This window comes from Triticum urartu, chromosome 3A (assembly GCF_056163025.1).
Source record: "Triticum urartu cultivar PI428250 chromosome 3A, HENAU_Tu73, whole genome shotgun sequence".
NCBI lineage: Eukaryota > Viridiplantae > Streptophyta > Magnoliopsida > Poales > Poaceae > Triticum > Triticum urartu.
The window spans coordinates 701,031,465-701,045,465 of record NC_141875.1 but is presented as its reverse complement, the minus strand read 5'-3'; the positions used below and the strand labels follow the sequence as shown (position 1 = coordinate 701,045,465).

Below are 14,001 nucleotides of genomic sequence, written 5' to 3'. Positions count from 1 at the left end.
GCTAAACAACGCCACCACCTTGCTCTCGTCCATCCAGACACTTCTGTCATCGAGATCCAGCCGCCTCATGCCGCCAGTACTCGTCGTCTTCATGCGGTAGATGACATGCCGCTCCACCTGCGAACCTCTACACCACCGCCACCAGCCCTTGCCACCCAGATCCCACCGCCAGAACAGCCTTCTCCCGAACACCAAAGCCTCCCGGCCCGGAGGACGCCTTAATGAAGAGCATGCGGGTTTTGGACTTTTGTCCGGGTGGTGGGGGGGGGGGGGGGTGAGGAGTCGGAATTAATCATATGGCACCACACACCAGCCTCTCCTAGCCAAATGGTGCCCCAATGGAGGTAACGACACCGAGCGTAGCCACCATCAAGCCGGTGAGATAAGATCACCGACGCGAGATATGGCAGGAAGTGGACAAGACGGGAAACTTCATATCTGACGCTAGGAGAATCGCCGGAGCAGACCGCCGGCCATGTACCGCACCTGCGGTCACCGCCGAGGACACCAACCCTCTCCCATGAGCACCGCCAGCCGCGAAGATGATGTTGGCTCTCCAAGCAGGGCCGCTGCCCTGGAGCCCCATTCCCTTAGACGAGACCGGAGCGACGAAATCCCCGCCGTCACCTTCACCGGCGGCCGCATGGGCTTGCCCGGCAGCCACCTCTGGTGGCGGTGACGAAGATGAGGGGGATAGAAGTGGCGGCGCGAGGTAACCCTAGTCGCCACCCGTGTCTCCCGGGAGGACGACCTAACAACAATAAAATCTCTACTCTAAAATGGAAATATTTCGCCTCATCTAGGCATGGTGCTATCCTTTTGTTTGTTTCTTCGCCCCTCTTAAATTGTATAAGAACGCCACTAAAATGCATTACAACCATATACACCAAACAAACTCATGTAGCTAAGAATTTGTGAGGACATTTACCAACATATTTGTCAAAAAACCTTAGAACCGCGCCTCTTCAACTATAATCTTGTCACTCAGTGGCGACGATATATATACACACACTTAATATCAATTCACAGAAAATGTAAGCATTTTTGGGCCGCAAAGAGGTTTGTGCACTTGAGCACCTCTACATTTGTTAGCATTACTAGATGAATTGCAAGCATGCAGCTGAAAGATGCCAGCGATGTTATGAAGAGTCAAGCGTGTAAGGTTGACAACGGTTGTTAGCAGAACCAGATAGCACAACGCTGGAACATGCGGATGAAGTCAATGATTCCTTGCACCAGCAAGACGAAACCACACGTCGACACCCTCGTGCAGATGAGTTTGCCACTAACAACTAAGACACGGCTGCATCATGCCAGTGGCAAAGCATGAAGAGGGCTAGTCATCACACACATGATCAAGCTGTCCAGCTCATCCAGCACAAAAAACTGGTCCTCGTGTGTGAGTTTGCCCCTGATAATTAAGACACTTTCGATAGGCCCATATACTCGTTCATAAATGTATGGAACGATAAGAAGACAGCAGAGCGGCATAGACTTGCCTTGAAGATGGGGGACAAACTCTCGGGGCTTGAACTGACAAGGTTCCACTAAATGATAGCTTGAGGATGCAACTATGTGAAGATCCCTTATCAAACTATACCATTGTAAATTAGTCCTTGCTGCCAATTAGTGGAACATGAGACGACTTTAGTGTTGGGATCTCTATGCTTCTGCCAGATCTCAAGGCTGATGTAATGGCATGATTCTTCATGTCTACTAATCAGATGCTGCAGCACAGCTGTACACATATCTTCTGTATAAATAGGCGTCAGCAGAATGGTAGATGCATCAAACTAGAAGCTCTTCTTTCTTTCTCCTCTCTTCGACCACAATACCGAGCAAATCTTCAAGCTCAGACATGGCTTTCCACCAAAGATCAACCAGTTTGCCTTCTAGGCCTCACGTCAGTGAGACCGAAGTCAAGCTAGAGCTTCAGAGCCTAGAAGCTAGAACCTCTTCCTCTAATTCCATCAGCACGATGTGCGATGGTCTCAGGACTCTTGCAAACATCTACGATGGTCTTGAAGAAATCATCTGCCTACCAACCAACCAAGTTTGCTCCTCTGCTGGGAGGAGCATGTTGGATGGAGAAATAGACGGTTCTCTTGAGCTGCTAGATCTCTGCAACGCCATGCAAGAGATCTTCGTCGAGATGAAGGCCATCATCCAAGAGATGCAATTGGCTCCAAGGAAAGGTGATGACGCAGCTACTCAGGCCAAGATCCAATCCTACACCCGCTTGGTGAAGAAGTCCAAGAATCTTTTCAAGAAGACTGCGAAGAAGGCTCCTGCAGATTGTAGCATGGTCATGCTGTTGGCCAAGGCTAGAGAGATCTCTGTGTCTCTGCTGGAGTCCACACTCCATCTCTTGTCGAAGCAAATTGAAATGCCTAAACAGTCTCTTGTTTCCAAGGCATTTCACAAGAAGAAGGCATCTGTTTGCAAGGAGGAGCAATTGTTGGGGCTAGAGTGCAGTATCAGATATCTCGAGAGTGGAGCAGGACATCTGTTCAGGAAATTAGTCCAGAGCAGAGTTTTCCTACTCAACATCCTTAGCTCATAGATACTCCCAAGTCACTCTTGGCGCCCTCCGATTGGCATCCACCTTTTTAAGGAAAGCTGATCTTCATACAATTTTGCCATATGTATATATACACTATACTGTACAAATGTACATGGTACTACAGAAAGAGAAAGAAAAGTTTTGATCCATTTGATCATTTCTTCCTTGAAGGCGTGTTTGTAATCCCAGTATAGTCTATTTTGAAGCCCATGCTTAGTGAATCTTGTTCCTTATGCATGAAACATGCCAGCTCAAAGCCAAATGGCCTCAACTTGTACTTGGCAGAATCAGTCAATTTTATTGTCCACCACCACCACATGGATGTGCAGTCTGGCATAATTAGTGGGCTCAAATTTTAAACATCGTCGACATCTATATCATTTAGCATTGAACAAAATGAAAATTACCCTAGAACCAAGCTTTTTGCATGTTCTACCGGATCAACAATAATCTGAGCAAGACGTAATCCAAACTTGCCAGTGCGCAAAGTTTTGTTCCTTTCCATATAATGATTTTCAATACACAGAGAATCCTTTTCGAAAAAAATACACAAAGAACAACCGATTCTTTATATGCTTATTTGTTATTTCAAACTTCACCTAAGTAAAGATGCCGATGTCCGAAAATCAGTTAGTATGACTAAAAGGTAACAGGATTGAACAAAAACATTGAAAAAACTAGAGACACACATCAAAAGCTTGTCTGTGTAGTGGTTAGATATCAAATGGTCATGCTACTCACACGGTGGGTGGCTGAAAGCCTCAAAGTGAAAAAATGGGGATAACACGCTTAACCACTAACATGAATCTTGAGCAGTGGATCTTGTTTCCGTGGCCTAAACATGCCAGCACCGACCGTCGAGGCTCTAACTTGTGATACCCATCAGTGCCCACCAAGGAAAATACCATATTAAAAGGCATGTTACAGCTAAATGCTAGGTTAGCGATCCATTAAATAATTGCATGGGCGTGCAATTATGCCAAGACCCACCGTCAGACTAAACCGCATCTTTTTCATTGGTTCTTGCTGCCAATGGCTGGAACATGATAATGTGGTGACTCATCTCATGGACAGTAGGCACAGAAAACAATGTACTAAACATGAGAAGACTTTAGTGCTGCGATCTCAAGGCATAGCAGACAGCATGTGGGAGTTGCAATGACATGATTCTTCATGTCTACCAATCAGATGCTACGACACAGCTGTACACATCTTCTGTATAAATAGGCGGCAGCGGAACGGTAGATACATCAAACAAGAAGCTCTTTTTTTCTGCTTCTCCTCCTCCTCCCATCAACCACAAGACAGCGAAAAGCTTCAAGCTCAGATATGGCTTTCCACCAGAGATCGATTAGTTTGCCTTCTAGGCCTCACGTCAGTGAGACCGAAGTCGAGCAAGAGCTCCACTGCCTAGAAGCAAGCATCTCTTCCTCCAATTCCATCAGCACGATGTGCGATGGTCTCAGGAGTCTTGCAAGCATCTACGATGGTCTTGAAGAGATTATTTGCCTACCAAGCAACCAAGCTTGCTCCTGCCAGCAGAGGAACATGTTGGATGGAGAGATGGAATGCTCCATTGAGCTGTTAGATCTCTGTAGCACCATGCAGGAGACCTTCGCCGAGATGATGCTCATCATCCAAGAGCTCCAACTTGCTCTAAGAAAAGGAGATGATGCAGCTGCTCAAGCCAAGATCCAGTCTTTTATTCGCTTGGTGAAGAAGGCTAGGAAACATTTCAAGAAGTCTGCCAAGAAGCCTGCATTTGACAAGATGGTCATGCTATTGACCAAGGCAAGAGAGATTTGCATCTCTCTGTTGGAGTCCACACTCCATCTCTTGTTGAAGCAAATTGAAATGCCAAAGCAGTCTCTTGTCTGCAAGGCATTTTACAAGAAGAAGGCAATTGTCTGCAAGGAGGAACAGTTGCAGGAGTTAGAGTGCAGTATCGAAGATCTTCAGAATGGAGCAGGAGATCTGTTCAGGAAATTAGTCCAGAACAGAGTTTCTCTTCTAAACCTTCTTAGCTCATAGATACTCCACATCACTCTACTCCCCTTGATTGGCATCCGCCTTTTTGAGGATGAGCCGATCTTGATACAGTTTTGCCATATGTATACAGTACAAATGTACAGAAATTATAGAAACAAAGACCAAAGTTTTGATCCATCTCAGATTTTGTGATAATTGATAAAATCTCTTGGGGCTTTCTGATGAATATATGCATGACAAGAGGAGATGTGTATGATGTGAATCCATCATGTATTTCCTAGGTTTGTGTCACTGGTTTCATTTCTGTGGTAAATGGTAAGATCAAGATGATTTTAGACCTACATGCAAGTTTTTTTACAAGTTAGCATTACCTTAAGATTCGATTTTTTTAGCTGCACAAGATTCTTGATTAGCACACAATCTTTATTTTGTAGATCTCACCGATCATGCATAGGACACGCCAGGTCGAAGCCACATGGTTGATGGTTGCGTCACACCTAGCCAGATTCCCTTCATAGTTGCAAATGCTGTCCATCATAAGCTCAATTATTATTTTGGTATGTATCTACCTTGTTATTCTTATTCATATGATAAGTTTGCATTGCTGATAAAATCATATAGCTAATTGTGATGGATAGATTAACTGAAAAATTGAAATAAAAAATGTTCTTATAATAAAATAATCCATATTCACATATGGAAAAAATTTGTATGCTGGTTTCTTCTGCATGATGTTATTTGGTATTTCATGGGAGATGATTATTGAATTGAGCATCATGGATTTATGAGATACCATATCCTAATGTTAATACATCTTTTCTCGAAAAGAAGGATGACCCCCAGCCTCTGCATCTGGGAGATGCATGCAGCCATTTTATTAGTTATGCACAAGGACCTTACAAGGTAATACATCAATATGTCTGAATCCGCCGCCCTAGGGGGCGGCATGGGCGATTCAGATCTCAGCCGCCGTTGCCCCGCTCCCTCCACCTCCGTGTTGGAAGTATGCCCTAGAGGCAATAATAAAATGTTTATTATTGTATTTCCTTGTTCATGATAATTGTCTATTGTTCATGCTATAATTGTATTAACCGGAAACCGTAATACATGTGTGAATACATAGACCACAACATGTCCCTAGTAAGCCTCTAGTTGACTAGCTCGTTGATCAATAGATGGTCATGGTTTTCTGACCATGGACATTGGATGTCATTGATAACGGGATCACATCATTAGGAGAATGATGTGATGGACAAGACCCAATCCTAAGCCTAGCACAAGATCGTGTAGTTCGTATGCTAAAGCTTTTCTAATGTAAAGTATCATTTCCTTAGACTATGAGATTGTGCAACTCCCGGATATCGTAGGAATGCTTTGGGTGAGCCAAACGTCACAACGTAACTGGGTGGCTATAAAGGTGCACTACGGGTATCTCCGAAAGTGTCTGTTGGGTTGGCACGAATCGAGACTGGGATTTGTCACTCCGTGTAAACGGAGAGGTATCTCTGGGCCCACTCGGTAGGACATCATCATAATGTGCACAATGTGACCAAGGAGTTGATCACGGGATGATGTGTTACGGAACGAGTAAAGAGACTTGCCGGTAACGAGATTGAACTGAAGGAAATATGCCCTAGAGGCAATAATAAAGTTATTATTTATTTCTTTATATCATGATAAATGTTTATTATTCATGCTAGAATTGTATTAACCGGAAACATAATACATGTGTGAATACATAGGCAAACAGAGTGTCACTAGTATGCCTCTACTTGACTAGCTCGTTAATCAAAGATGGTTATGTTTCCTAACCATAGACATGAGTTGTCATTTGATTAACGGGATCGCATCATTAGGAGAATGATGTGATTGACTTGACCCATTCCGTTAGCTTAGCACTTGATCGTTTAGTTTGTTGCTATTGCTTTCTTCATGACTTATACATGTTCCTATGACTATGAGATTATGCAACTCCCGTTTACCGGAGGAACACTTTGTGTGCCACCAAACGTCACAACGTAACTGGGTGATTATAAATGTGCTCTACAGGTGTCTTCGAAGGTACTTGTTGGGTTGGCGTATTTCGAGATTAGGAATTGTCACTCCGATTGTCGGAGAGGTATCTCTGGGCCCACTCGGTAATGCATGTCACTACAAGCCTTGCAAGCATTGCAACTAATGAGTTAGTTGCGGGATGATGTATTATAGAACGAGTAAAGAGACTTGCCGGTAACGAGATTGAACTAGGTATTGAGATACTGACGATCGAATCTCGGGCAAGTAACATACCGATGACAAAGGGAACAACGTATGTTGTTATGCGGTTTGACCGATAAAAATCTTCGTAGAATATGTAGGAGCCAATATGAGCATCCAGGTTCCGCTATTGGTTATTGACCGGAGACGTGTCTCGGTCATGTCTACATAGTTCTCAAACCCGTAGGGTCCGCACGCTTAAAGTTCTATGACGATTATATTATGAGTTTATGTGTTTTGATGTACCGAAGGAGTTCGGAGTCCCGGATGAGATCGGGGACATGACGAGGAGTCTCGAAATGGTCGAGATGTAAAGATCGATATATTGGACGACTATATTCGGACATCGGAAAGGTTCTGAGTGATTCGGGTATTTTCGGGAGTACCGGGGAGTTACGGGAATTCGTATTGGGCCTTAATGGGCCATACGGGAAAGGAGAGAAAGGCCTCAAAGGGTGGCCGCACCCCTCCCCATGGGCTGGTCCGAATTGGACTAGGGAGGGGGGCGCCCCCTTCCTTCCTTCTCCTTTTCCCTTCCCTTTCCTTCCCTCCTACTCCTACTACTTGGAAGGGTTCCTAGTTTTACTAGGAAAGGGGGAATCCTACTCCCGGTGGGAGTAGGACTCCCCTAGGGCACGCCATAGAGAGGGCCAGCCCTCCCCCTCCTCCACTCCTTTACATACGGGGGCAGGGGGCACCCCAAGGACACAACAATTGATCTCTTAGCCGTGTGCGGTGTCCCCCTCCACCATAATCCACCTCGATCATATCGTAGCGGTGCTTAGGCGAAGCCCTGCGTCGGTAGAACATCATCATCGTCACCATGTCGTCGTGCTGACGAAACTCTCCCTCAACACTCGGCTGGATCGGAGTTCGAGGGACGTCATCGAGTTGAACGTGTGCAGAACTCGGAGGTGTCGTGCGTTCGGTACTTGATCGGTCGGATCATGAAGATGTACGACTACATCAACTGCATTGTGCTAACGCTTCCGCTTTCGGTCTACGAGGGTACGTGGACACACTCTCCCCTCTCGTTGCTATGCATCACCATGATCTTGCGTGTGCGTAGGAAATTTTTGAAATTACTACGTTCCCCAACAGTGGCATCCGAGCCAGGTTTTATGCGTTGATGTTATATGCACGAGTAGAACACAAGTGAGTTGTGGGCGATATAAGTCATACTGCTTACCAGCATGTCATACTTTGGTTCGGCAGTATTGTTGGATGAAGCGGCCTGGACCGACATTACGCGCATGCTTACGCGAGACTGGTTTTACCGCCGTGCTATGCACACAGGTGACTAGCGGGTGTTAGTTTCTCCAACTTTAGTTGAACCAAGTGTGGCTACGCCCGGTCCTTGAGAAGGTTAAAACAACACTAACTTGACAAAATATCGTTGTGGTTTTGATGCGTAGGTAAGAACGGTTCTTGCTCAGCCCGTAGCAGCCACGTAAAACTTGCAACAACAAAGTAGAGGACGTCTAACTTGTTTTTGCAGGGCATGTTGTGATGTGATATGGTCAAGACGTGATGAGATATAAGTTGTTGTATAAGATGATCATGTTTTGTTGAAGTTATCGGCAACTGGCAGAAGCCTTATGGTTGTCTCTTTATTGCATAAGATGCAAGCGCCAAATAATTGCTTTACATTATCGCTATGCGATAGCAATAGTTGCAAGAGCAATAGTTGGCGAGACGACCATGTGACGACACATTGATATAGATCAAGATGATGGAGATCATGGTGTCATGCCGGTGACGATGGAAATCATGACGATGCTTTGGAGATGGAGATGATGGCCATATCATGTCACATATTTTGATTGCATGTGATGTTTATCTTTTATACATCTTATTTTGCTTAGTTCGGCGGTAGCTTTATAAGATGATCTCTCACTAAATTTCAAGATAAAAGTGTTCTCCCCGTGTATGCACCGTTGCGAAAGTTCTTCGTGCTAAGACACCGCGTGATGATCGGGTGTGATAGGCTCTACGTTCAAATACAACGGGTGCAAAACAGTTGCACACGCGGAATACTCAGGTTAAACTTGACGAGCCTAGCATATAACAGATATGGCCTCGGAACACTGAGACCGAAAGGTCGAGCGTGAATCATATAGTAGATATGATCAACATAGTGATGTTCACCATTGAAACTACTCCATCTCATGTGATGATCGGACATGGTTTAGTTGATATGGATCACGTGATCACTTAGAGGATTAGAGGGATGTCTATCTAAGTGGGAGTTCTTAAGTAATATGATTAATTGAACTTAAATTTATCATGAACTTAGTCCTGGTAGTATTAGCATATCTATGTTATAGATCAATAGCTCGCGTTTAGCTCCCCTATTTTATTTTTGATATGTTCCTAGAGAAAACTAAGTTGAAAGATGTTAGTAGCAATCATGCAGATTGGATCCATGATCTGAGGCTTATCCTCATTGCTGCACAGAAGAATTATGTCCTTGATGCACCGCTAGGCGACAAACCTATTGCAGGAGCAGATGCAGATGTTATGAACGTTTGGCTAGCTCAATATGATGACTACTTGATAGTTTAGTGCACCATGCTTAAGCGGCTTAGAATCGGGACTTCAAAGACGTTTTGAACGTCATGGACCATATGAGATGTTCCAGGAGTTGAAGTTAATATTTCAAGTAAATACCCGAGTTGAGAGATATGAAGTCTCCAACAAGTTCTATAGCTAAAAGATGAACGAGAATAGCTCAAGAAATGAGCGTGTGCTCAGATTGTCTGGGTACTACAATCGCTTGAATCAAGTGGGAGTTAATATTCCAGATAAAATAGTGATTGACAGAATTCTCTAGTCACCATCACCAAGTTAGTAGAACTTCGTGATGAACTATAATATGCAAGGGATAACGGAAATGATTCCCAAGCTCTTCGTGATGCTGAAATCGACGAAGGTAGAAATCAAGAAAAGCATCAAGTGTTGATGGTAAACAAAAACCACTAGTTTCAAGTAAAGGGACAAAGGGAAGAAAGGGGAACTTCAAGAAGAACAGCAAGCAAGTTGCTTCTCAAGTGAAAAACCCAAGTCTGGACCTAAGCCTGAAACTGAGTGCTTCTACTACAAAGGGACTGGTCATTGGAAGCGGAACTACCCCAAGTAATTGGCGGATAAGAAGGATGGCAAAGTGAGCATAGGTATATTTGATATACATGTTATTGATGTGTACTTTACTAGTGTTTATAGCAACCCCTTAGTATTTGATACTAGTTCAGTTGCTAAGAATAGTAACTCGAAACGGGAGTTGCAGAATGAACAGAGACTAGTTAAGGGTGAAGTGACGATGTGTATTGGAAATGGTTCCAAGATTGATACGATCATCACCGCACACTCTCTATACTTTCGGGATTAGTGTGAAACCTAAAATAAATGTTATTTAGTGTTTGCGTTGAGCGTGAATATGATTGGATCATGTTTATTGCAATACAGTTATTCATGTAAGTTAGAGAATAATTGTTGTTCTGTTTACATGAATAAAACCTTCTATGGTCATACACCCAATGAAAATGGTTTGTTGGATCTCGATCGCGGTGATACACATTTTCATAATATTGAAACCGAAAGATGCAAAGTTAATAATGATAGTGCAAATTATTTGTGGCAATGCCGTTTAGGTCATATTGGTGTAAAGTGCATGAAGAAAATCCATGCTGATGGGCTTTTGGAATCACTTGATTATGAATCAGTTGATGCTTGCGAACCATGCCTCATGGGCAAGATGACTAAGACTCCGTTCTCCGGAACAATTGAGCGAGAAAAAGATTTTTTGGAAATCATACATACTGATGTATGTGGTCCGATGAATATTGAGGCTCGCGGCATGTATCATTATTTTCTGATCTTCACAGATGATTTGAGCAGATATGAGTATATCTACTTGATGAAACACAAGTCTGAAACATTTGAAAAGTTCAAAGAATTTTAGAGTGAAGTGGAGAATCATCGTAACAAAAATAAAAGTTTCTACGATTTGATCGCAGAAGTAAAATATTTGAGTTACGAGTTTGGCCTTCAGTTAAAAGAATGTGAAATAGTTTCACTACTCACGCCACCTGGAACACCATAGTGTAATGGTGTGTCTGAACGTCGTAACCGTACTTTATTAGATATGGTGCGATCTATGACGTATCTTACCAATTTACCACTATCGTTTTGGGGTTATGCATTAGAGACAGCTACATTCACGTTAAATAGGGCACCATCTAAATCCGTTGAGAGGACACTGTATGAACTATGGTTTGGCAAGAAACCTAAGCTGTCGTTTCTTAAAGTTTGAGGTTGCAATGCTTATGTGAAAAAATTTCAACCTGATAAGCTCAAACCCAAATCGGAGAAGTGCATCTTCATAGGATACCCCAAAGAAAATGTTGGGTACACCTTCTATCACAGATCCGAAGGCAAGATATTCATTGCTGAGAATGGATCCTTTCTAGAGAAGGAGTTTCTCTCGAAAGAAGTGAGTGGGAGGAAAGTAGAACTTGATGAGGTAACTGTACCTGCTCCTTTATTGGAAAGTAGTTCATCACAGAAATCTGTTCCTGTGACTATTACACCAATTAGTGAGGAAGCTAATGATGATGATCATGTAACTTCAGATCAAGTTACTACCGAACCTCGTAGGTAAACTAGAGTGAGATCTGCACCAAAATGGTACGGTAATCCAGTTCTGGAGGTCATGTTACTTGACCATGACGAACCTACGAACTATGAGGAAGCGATAATGAGCTCAGATTCCGCGAAATGGCTCGAGGCCATGAAATCTGAGATGAGATCCATGTATGAGAACAAAGTATGAACTTTGATTGACTTGCCCAATGATCGGCGAGCCATTGAGATTAAATGGATCTTCAAGAGGAAGACGGACGCTGATAGTAGTGTTACTATCTACAAAGCTAGAATTGTCATAAAAAGGTTTTCGACAAGTTCAAGGTGTTGACTATGATGAGAGTTTCTCACTCGTATCTATGCTTAAGTCTGTCAGAATCATGTTAGCAATTGTCGCATTTTATGAAATCTGGCAAATGGATAAACAAAACTGCATTCCTTAATGGATTTATTAAAGAAGAGTTGTATATGATGCAACCAGAAGGTTTTGTCAATCCTAAAATTGCTAACAAAATATGCAAGCTCCAGCGATCCATCTATGGACTGGTGCAAGCATCTCGGAGTTGGAATATACGCTTTGATAAGTTGATCAAAGCATATAGTTTTATACAGACTTGCGGTGAAGCCTGTATTTACAAGAAAAGTGAGTGGAAGCACTACAACATTTCTGATAAGTATATGTGAATGACATATTGTTGATCGGAGATAATGTAGAATTATTCTGCAAAGCATAAAGGAATGTTTGAAAGGAGTTTTTTTTTTCAAAGAAAGACCTCTGTGAAGCTACTTACGTATTGAGCATCAAGATCTATAGAGATAGATCAAGACGCTTGATAAGTTTTTCAATGAGTACATACCTTGACAAGATTTTGAAGTAGTTCAAAATGGAACAGTCAAAGAAGGAGTTCTTGCCTGCGTTACAAGGTGTGAAGTTGAGTAAGACTCAAAACCCGACCACGGTAGAAGATAGAGAGAGAATGAGTCATTCCCTATGCCTCAGCCATAGGTTCTATAAAGTATGCCATGATGTGTACTAGACGTATTGTATACCCTGCCCTGAGTTTGGCAAGGGAGTACAATAGTGATCTAGGAGTAGATCACTCGACATTGGTAAAAATTATCCTTAGTGGAATAAGGATATGTTTGTCGATTATGGAGGTGACAAAAGGTTCGTCGTAAAGGGTTACGTCGATGCAAGTTTTGACACTGATCCAGATGACTCAAAGTCTCTATCTGGATACATATTGAAAGTGGGAGTAATTAGCTAGAGTAACTCCGTGCAGAGCATTGTTGACATAGAAATTTACAAAATACATACGGATCTGAATGTGGAAGACCCGTTGACTAAACTTCCATCACAAGCAAAACATGATCACACCTTAGTACTCTTTGGGTATTAATCACATAGTGATGTGAACTAGATTATTGACTCTAGTAAACCCTTTGGGTGTTGGTCACAGGATGATGTAAACTATGGGTGTTAATCACATGGTGATGTGAACTATTGATGTTAAATCACATGGCGATATGAACTAGATTATTGACTCTAGTGCAAGTGGGAGACTGAAGGAAATATGCCCTAGAGGCAATAATAAAGTTATTACTTATTTCCTTATATCATGATAAATGTTTATTATTCATGCTAGAATTGTATTCACCGGAAACATAATACATGTGTGAATACATAGACAAACAGAGTGTCACTAGTATGCCTCTACTTGACTAGCTCGTTGATCAAAGATGGTTATGTTTCCTAACCATAGACATGAGTTGTCATTTGATTAACGGGATCACATCATTAGGAGAATGATGTGATTGACTTGACCCATTCTGTTAGCTTAGCACTTGATCGTTTAGTTTGTTGCTATTGCTTTCTTCATGACTTATACATGTTCCTATGACTATGAGATTATGCAACTCCCGTTTACCGGAGGAACACTTTGTGTGCCACCAAACGTCACAACGTAACTGGGTGATTATAAAGGTGCTCTACAGGTGTCTCCGAAGGTACTTGTTGGGGTGGTGTATTTCGAGATTAGGAATTGTCACTCTGATTGTCGGAGAGGTATCTCTGGGCCCACTTGGTAATGCACGTCACTACAAGCCTTGCAAGCATTGCAACTAATGAGTTAGTTGCGGGATGATGTATTACAGAACGAGTAAAGAGACTTGCCGGTAACGAGATTGAACTAGGTATTGAGATACCGACGATTGAATCTCGGGCAAGTAACATACCGATGACAAAGGGAACAACGTATGTTGTTATGCGGTTTGACCGATAAAAATCTTCGTAGAATATGTAGGAGCCAATATGAGCATCCAGGTTCCGCTATTGGTTATTGACCGGAGACGTGTGTCGGTCATTTCTACATAGTTCTCAAACCCGTAGGGTCCGCACGCTTAAAGTTCGATGACGGTTATATTATGAGTTTATGTGTTTTGATGTACCGAAGGAGTTCAGAGTCCCGGATGAGATCGGGGACATGACGAGGAGTCTCGAAATGGTCGAGACGTAAAGATCGATATATTGGACGACTATATTCGGACATCGG

At 42.8% G+C, this 14,001-nt stretch overlaps 2 pseudogenes; both read left to right on the top strand.

Moving 5' to 3' along the window:
* Positions 1-1,844: 1,844 nt before the first annotated feature.
* On the top strand, positions 1,845-2,522 carry LOC147981847 (uncharacterized; annotated as a pseudogene).
* Positions 2,523-3,541: 1,019 nt separating this feature from the next.
* Positions 3,542-4,727, top strand: LOC147981846 (uncharacterized; annotated as a pseudogene).
* The last annotated feature ends 9,274 nt before the right edge of the window (positions 4,728-14,001 follow it).